The sequence below is a fragment of the Phyllobates terribilis genome, unplaced genomic scaffold, assembly GCF_046119375.1.
Source record: "Phyllobates terribilis strain yellow unplaced genomic scaffold, ASM4611937v1 Scaffold_3__8_contigs__length_932513732, whole genome shotgun sequence".
Classification (NCBI taxonomy): domain Eukaryota; kingdom Metazoa; phylum Chordata; class Amphibia; order Anura; family Dendrobatidae; genus Phyllobates; species Phyllobates terribilis.
Window position 1 is genome coordinate 908,728,958 of NW_027362763.1, and position 8,844 is coordinate 908,737,801.

Genomic DNA, 8,844 nt, shown 5'->3' on the forward strand with positions numbered 1-8,844 from the left:
CTATCTCTGTCAGTTCTAGGTCCTCTGGGACCTTTAGTACCTTTTGTCAGTTTGTCCTTTTTGCTCTGCAACAACTTCTGCTTATGAAGTGTCCCATTTTTGTCCCAGTCCTTAGTTCTTTTAGGGACCAATCCCTTAATTCTATAGGTCTCCGTTCAGACTAGCCGAGGACGAAGGCGGGTCTGTTCACAAGGAACAGGCAGCCTGCTACATCGTAGGGATTCAGCTTAGTCTTACTGTAGGGACAGCTTTCCCTTATCTTTCCTTAGTTCTTGTTGCAGATCATAACAGCACATGCACCAAAACACTTTCTGCCTTAGGCCCAGCCAACACAACATTTAGCTTGTGGGCAGTTAGACAGATATAACGTCCCTGTCTGTGCTTACTAGTCTATATATTGATGATTATGTATACCTTTACACTGATGGCATTGTGCAGTGCACATCTGATTTAGTACATGCAGGGCAGGGATGACCCGCCGGCAAAGTAGTGGTGTAGAGGACATATTGATATTCATGCTATGGCAACTCCATTTTGTCTGCTTGCTTCAAAATCATGTTATTATACTCTTTGCATAACATGCATTCTTTCCTTCTTTCCTCTTGATTCACAAGCAACTTTCCCACACTAACCTTTTCTATCAGGAACATTCTATGAGACACCCTGCTCCTGTTATCTAGCTAGTCTGAGCCGGGATGTACGACCTTGTAACTTTCCACCATGCACCGAACTAACGATAATATGACCATATGTGTATTTCCGTAATAATTGTACTAACATTGGTTCAAGCTTGTAGTATGGGTGTAGGTGATTGGCTATTGATAAACTCAAAACAATATAAAAGGCTAAGTAGAAATAAACGGGGTTTAGAGATTCTTGAATCCCCCCATACAGAGCTTTGCCTCCGTCTGGTTTTCTATTGGATTGCAATCAACCTTGTAAAATAATTTGACACTCACTTGGTCAACCGTGAAGGGTCATTACTGCCCTCCCTCAACAGTGGCAGCTGGGAACTACATACTCTGGTTCTCGTGATTCCAATGTACTGTTAGCCCTTTAGAAATCTCTTTTGAGACCACATGTAGAATATGGGATCCAGTGTTTGGGGGGGTCCCATATTCGCTTCAATGGGATGGTGTGATGATGCTCGATGACACTGCGGGTGGTGATGCTCTCACATACTGTCTTTGCAGGGAGCCAGGTGGCCTTGTTGCTCGGGAAGGGGCCAAGAAGAAGCAGCAGAAGAAGGAGCAGGAGGAGGCTCGGACCTTTCCTGTTTTTTTCAGGTGTGTACTCCACTGCAGCTCGTGCTTTGCATTTATATGCCCCGTCATGTAGGTGGTGCTCAGGTTAAGAACATTTATGCCTCGCTTCAGTCTCTGAAGGCACAGCATGCAAACCACCCGTGTCAGGGAGCTCCTTTGAACTTGTTTTGGTGTGCTCTTTTTGTCTCAGGGGTGGCCAGTAGCAGCCAATGCACTGGCTAGGGACCGCCTGTGGTGCTTTTGCACCCTGCACTTTCTTTTGCTGTGCAGCTGGGGCAGCGTGACCACCACTTCTTCCTCCAAACTGTCTACCTCTCTTGGATGGCCTTGACTATGTGGGGTCTAGGACTTCCATCATCCTCCATCGCATCATCACACCTCTCCAGTCAGTCTTTAACTCTTCTGCGTTACTAATCCACTTCTCCCCTCTGCTAATCCCTTCATTGTCTCCCAGTTCCACAATGTATCTACAATTAATCTCATGATCTCTCACCACATAATCTCTAGTCCTTCCAAGACTTTCTTCTCTTCTCCACAATCGTACGATCCTCATTCAATCGCCTGAAAGACTTCTCCTGAGTATCCTCCATCCTGTAGAATTCTATGGCCCAACACATCGGATTATCCTCTACATTCTGAAATTTCAAGCGGATCTTGAAAACCCATGTCTTCAGAACAGTTTGCAGCCTGCAATGACCCCGCTGCCACCTCACCAACACCAGAGCTTCTGCAGACCCCAAACCTACTGTCCCCTCCCCGATTATCATGTAGAATGTAAGGCCGCAAGGGTAGGGTCCTCTCCCCTCTGTACCTGTCTGTCACTATTACTTTGTTCATTGTAATTTCTATTTGTGATTTGTATGTAACCTCTCCTCATGTACAGCACCACGGAATAAATGGTGCTCTAAAAAAAGGAATAACAATAATACTCCGCATGATGTTCCACACAGTCCTCACCCCTGCCCTCCTTACCAGACTACAAAAGGCAGAAAGCTGCAGTAGTTGGCACCTATGTTTCATCATCATCAGAGATAAGCAGTGGTGGTCCGCTGACCGCTTGCACTACCCCTACCACATACTCATACTTAAAGAGAACAAGTGGTTCAGTATCATTGCATTTAATCTCTTCCATTTGTGGGGCAGGGCCAGGTGGACGGCCCACAGAACCACAGTCAGCAGAGTCATCAAAAAGCAGAAGTGACTCCAGGATGACTTGGGGCTCAGACTGCTTTACAAGGAGGGGAAGTGAAGACAGATGCCCATGGGCTGCAGGTGCAAAATCTGTGCTTTCAGCAGGGGACCAGGTTGAAAACAAAGCAAAGAAATTGAAGGCACTCTCAACCAACCAATCTAAAACCACCTCTACTTGTTCTTTCCTCATTTTCTTCCAATGTTACTCGTGCCTACAAAATTACGCAAAACGTCTCAACGCCTGGCCCCTTTGAGACGTTTGGGAAAGCCAGGATTGTGACCCTCTGGAAGGTGTTTCATTTGAGCATGTAGCAGGCAGGGCTGTGGAGTCGGTAAGCCAAACCTTCGACTCCTCATTTTCCCTGACTCCTGACTCCACGACTCCAACTACGACTCCATAGCACTGTGTGAAGACATGGGGGCATAATACTCAGACAACACAGGGTGAGGGTAAAACAGTCTAGCAATACTTTATTGAACCACCAAACAGAAGATAAAGATATAGAACAGTCCAAACAAACACCCAAGATTTGCAAAATTACACAGTCTCATCCTTCCGCTGGCCCACCTGGAACAGAGCAGCTGTGACTTTGGGACTTCCAGGGCCAACTTTCTCAACCAATGGAACCCAGCTTTGGGTGGACACCCAGAGAGAGAGGAGGTAGCGGCAAACTTAGGAAGCTGACAGTCCATTAAGGTGCAAGGCCAGGAGACCCGAGGGTCCCACCCTGGCTTCACCGAACATATCCATGAAACCAGGCGACCAGATAGTCCCAACCTGATTTTCTCCGAGTGTATCCATGGGTTCCAGGTGACCAAAGCGTCCCAATCTGGCTACCCTGAACATATCCATGGGGCCAAGTGACCGCATGGTCCCAACCTGGCTTCTTCGAACATAATGTCACGCAAGGTGTGGGAAAGACTAAGTGCAACACGAAGGGAAGAGAGGGAGGAAGTCCAAACACTAGGGAAAGGGGGAGTGGAGACCCCTAGGCAGATCTAACATCACCCTGCCTACCTTACTGTCCCTATATAGGTTCCACACCTATCATCGAGCAGGATCCTAAGCCCTGGATGTCCCTAGAGCTTGTCCCTAGATAGTGAGGGGGAGGGGTGAGCACTGGTCACGCCCCACTACAAACTAAAGACAACAAGGTAGACAAACAAAGGGGATAAACTTAGCTTGAGCAGACACCAGAGGAGTAACGCCAACTGTCCTCCAAGGGCACCAGAGAAGAAGCTAGCCGACTGCTGGTGCTCCAAGCCTGCACAGAGGTACATAGATGTATCACCAGCGATTCCCTGTAGCAAACTGAGTGTTTTAAACTCCCAGGCAAGAGTGTGTCAATCTGCGCTGGGTCCTAAAGGAAGAAGGATTAAGAAGGCGTCTGTAATGCCAAGCGCAGTGACCTTCTAGAGCCAGATCCAGAGCGACTGTCTATTACACCTGACACACCCATGACACATATCAATGGGACCAGGTGACCGGAGGGTCACAATCCTAGCTTCCCCAAACATCTCCTTGGGGCTAGGCGACCGGATGGTCCAAACCTGGCTTCTCCGAAAATATCCATGGGACTAGGTGACCAGAGGGTCACAATCCTGGCTTTCCCAAACATTTCCATGGGGCTAGGCGACCGGATGGTCCAAACCTGGCTTCTCCTAACATAGCCATGGGACCAGGTGACCAGAGGGTCACAATCCTGGCTTTCCCAAACGTCTCCATGGGGTCATGCGACTGGATGGTCCAGACTTGGCTTCTCAGAACATATCCATGGGACCAGGTGACTGGAGGGTCACAATCCTGGCTACCCCAAATGACTCCATAGGGTCAGTAATGGTCAATGGAGCAGATCTTTATCCCTTCAGCTGGGGCCGGGGTCCCCTAAGCTGACATCCTGTAAAGTCAAATCTGTATCCCTCTTGATGGAGCCATGTATCCTAACTGCTGTTCTGAAGAGTCTCTCTGATTGTCCTTGCAGTATGATAGAAATCCCTTGTCATATTTACATCTGTGGCTCAGATCATCATTCACAGGTCAGGGGGGGAGGTGGCAGGGGATCATGTCTCTTTGTTTGAGCATTTAAACAATTTGCATAGTTTGTCTGTCTCTGTTTCGCGAGTCAACAAGCCAAAGGGCCCACACAATGGTTAATCAACATATTTAGCAAAATTAGCAAACATCCATTGTTCAAAGATCATTCGTCTCTGTCTTGCAAAATTAACAGACAATAAGTTAGAGTAAATATCAACTCAAGTGTCAACATTCAGACAATATGACAAAGTCTCCTGACCTACTGAAAATAGACATCTGGATAATTAATATTAAATTCTGTGTTGTCACACACTGCCTCACTAATGAGCATGTACATATCTCAACTAAAAGCCTTGATCCTTAGATTAGGAATAGAACAGACATTTATAGTACATGTAGGTGGCACTAGAGTTCTGGTCCTCTTCCTCTCTGAAGAGACAATTTGCATATTTCCCAGAGGAGCATTGCGGCTTTAAAAGTCTCCTCACCGTGACATGCTCAACATGTCGCTCTCTGCCAGGAGAAATATTACCCCTTAGATACATAGTAAATTTCATAACTTTCCCAAATTCTTATGAAAAAAATATACAGCACATACTGCATTGAACTACTGTACCCAGCCTCTTACCCAGCCAAACCAGAACTGACACTTTGCACTGACGAGGTGCAGTACCCCAAAACACAGTGTCTTCAAATTGAGTTTCTGGTTCTGGCTTATATCCCAAGTCATGTGATAAGGCTCGTTAAAGGGTTAGTACTGACTTTTAGGATTGCTACTTCCTGCAGGTGGCACTAGAGTTATGGTCCTCTTCCTCTCTGAAGAGACAATTTGCATACTTCCCAGAGGAGCATTGCGGCTTTAAAAGTCCCCTCACAGTGACATGCTTAACATGTCGCTCTTCGCAAGGAAAAATGTTACCCCTTAGATACATAGTACATTTCATAACTTTCCCAAATTCTTATGAAAAAAATATACAGCACATACTGCATTGAACTACTGTACCCAATTTATTAGATATTGTCGGAGTGGGTCCATTTTATACCAACTGTGACGCCACTAAAATGGCCACCGATTCTATGACTCCGACTCCACAGCGCTGGACTAGCAGGCACAGATCGACCATGTCTTCTCTCTCCCTGCAGCAGCTACACCACCAGCAGCAACACGGCCACGATCCCTATTTGATGCTCTTATTGTTTTCAACCCAATAAAGTGCAGATTATTCCACAGCCTGTATTCAGACAGACAGTGACCAGCAGATTATTACACTGCCTGTTTTCAGAGTACGCCCCCCCCCCAAAAAAATACACAAAACTTGTGTTGGCTACCTCATTCTCCTACGCCTCTTCCACCTACACCTCAACCTCCTCCTCCACTTGGACCTCCACCACCTGGTTCTAGATTGTTATTTTATTTATGATCTTTGTTCCCTAGCAGAAAAAAAAACACAAAACCAGTGTTAGATACCTCCTCCCCTGCCTCTTCCACCTACACCGCCATCTCCACCTCTTCCACTTGGACCTCCGCCTCCTGGTTCAAGAATGTTTTTTTTTTTATTCTGTGTTATTTCAAATAATTTCCCTATCCACATTTGTTTGCAGGGCAATTGTCATGCTCTTACCCCTATTTAGCTTCCTTTTGCAGCCCCCTAGCCCTGACTATGACCATTTTACAGCAATTTTAAAGCACCGAAGTTCGGGTCCCCATTAACTTCTATTGGATTCACTCATCTCTAGTGCTGAACACACAGTATTCTTGTATCATAAGTAAGGCTACATGCCGAAATGCATAGGAATATTATTTTCTTTCTTTTTTTTGTGATCGGACCATATTGAATGGATCTTTTTAGCTATTTATAATAAATGTGACGTTTTATTGCCACAGAACTTTATTTTTCGATGGACGTCTTTCATTGAAATCAAGATCACAATAATATTTTTACAGTTATTTAAATAAGACATCTGTAAATATAGAAAATAAACATTTATTATACAATAAAATATAATACATGATCCATACAGAAAGGGGCCTCTACACCTGTTGGAATGATACATTCCTGAGGTTGAATTTACTGTACACAGGTTTGAATTTTATTCTTGCAATCAATGTGGGATAGTTTAATCAGATGCATAACTGTGGGTAAGGCTAGACTAACCTTCTACTGCAAAGCAGAAACTTGCCAGCAGAGGGAGCTGGCCAATAAAGACTTCCTGAGATGTGTCACTATGCTGGAAATGTTTAAAGAAGCACTCCCATCAAAGTTTTTATTCGCTTAGGCTGTGTGCCCACGATGCGTTTTTTAAGCGTTTCCGCAGCGGCAAAAACGCTGCAGAAACGCTTAAAAAACGCATGGTAGAAGGCCTGCCATGTCCCCCAATGATAATCCGCATGTGCTGTGCACATGCTGCGGAAATTTCCGCTGCGGATTATCATTGCGGAAAAAAACGCAGCACTACCAATTATTTTGCAGAATTGCTGCGTTTTCGCCGCCATTGACTTGCATTAGAACGCATGCATTCCGCTTCACTAGATAAGCACATGCGGAATACATGCGTTCAATGTGCAGATGGTACCCAGGTCTAGAGGAGAGAAAACTCTCCTCCGGACCTGGGTACCATAGAAAACTGTAAAAAAAAATAGAATAAAATAAAAAATAAATATATACTTACCTTCTGGCGGCCCCCGGTCCTCCTCTTATGCCGGAGGACCTGCGCTGACGTCATAGTCATGTGACTGTTCACGCGACGCTGGCGTCGGCAGGTCCTTCAGTGTAGCGCGATCTGCCAGCAGCCGGGACCGAGCGAAGCAAGACTGCGGGGGCCATCGGAAGGTAAGTATAGATTTATTTTTTATTTTTTGACATTCTTTCGGTCACACTATATAAATCCATGCCGGCAGCATGGATTTATATAGTGTGACCAAGTTTTCAAGCACTTTCCAAGTGATGCTAAAATCGCTTGGAAAGCGCTTGTCAACCCGCATGCGGAAATGCAAGTGAAGAACGCTTCACTTCCGCTTGTCCCTGGCAGGAAAAACGCATGTACAATCCGCATGTACAATCCGCATGTACAATCCGCATGCGTTTTTTCTTCCAGGGAGATGCAGAAGCGCTCAGGAAAAATCCGGAGCATTTCTGCATCGTGGGCACATTGCCTTAATATATTGCAGTCATCATATTATATGGCACTGTGTACTTACAATTGGTCATTTTACCTTTCTACCCAGATAATTCTTCTCTTTGAACGTAATGTCATCGCGAGGGTCCGATCATTGCCATGGCAACCCGAAGTCGTCATGACGACATCTGGGTCACCCAGCTAAGGCAAGCCTGTTAGACCATGCTCAGAGAAATTTTGGATTGCCTCCACCTTATTTACTTGCGGCTTTATTTTGCCCCTTCCGATGATATAGCCCAAGAATTTTGCCTCTTCTTTCCCCATGGTGCACTTCTTTGGGTTTATGGTAAACCCTGCATTCCTCAGCGCATCCAGTACCGCCTGGACCTTCTGCAGGAGACTTCCCCACTCCGGGCTGAAGATCACAATGTTGTCCAGGTAAGCTGCGGTGTACTTTTTGTGAGAGGCTAGGATGCGGTCTGTGCCCCTCTGGAAGGTAGCTGGGGCCCTTGTAGCCTGAATAGCATCCTGGAATACTGGAAGCACCAGTCAGGTGTTGAGAAGGCCGTCTTCTTCTTGGCACGATGGGACAGGAGGATTTGCCAGTATCCTTTCGTTAGGTCCAGGGTGGTGATGTATCTGGCTGACCCTAGCCTATTAATAACGCAATGGGGCTGGACTCTTTGATTCCTCGATGATGCCCAGGCTCAACATTCTCCTCACCTCTTTTGAGATCACCTTGCGACAGGCTTCGGGAAACCTTTTGGTTCACCCACACATGTAGTTCCATCAGGATTTCATGCGTCACAACCTGCATACATCCTGGCAACTCTGAAAACAGGTCTTGGTTCCGGTGAAGCAGTCCTCGGCACTGTTGCTTCTGGGCCGGTGACAGTGTGCCACTGTGACATCCTCGACCCTGGCCTCACAACTGACCCCTAGACACGTAGATTACACCGGTTCTCTGTCTCGCCACGGTTTGAGCAGGTTGATGTAGTACACTTGGCACACCTTTCTTCTCCCTGGCTGGTGGACCTTGTAGTTTACATCACTCAATTTTTTGACCACCTCATATGACCCCTGCTACTTGGCCAGAAACTTACTTTCGATCGTCAGTACCAACATCAATACCCGGTCTCCAGGGCTAAACTGTTTCAGCCTCACTGCCCAATTGTAGACCCTTGCCTGGGGCTCTTGTGCTTGAAGGAGGCTCACCTTCACAATTTGCATCACCTT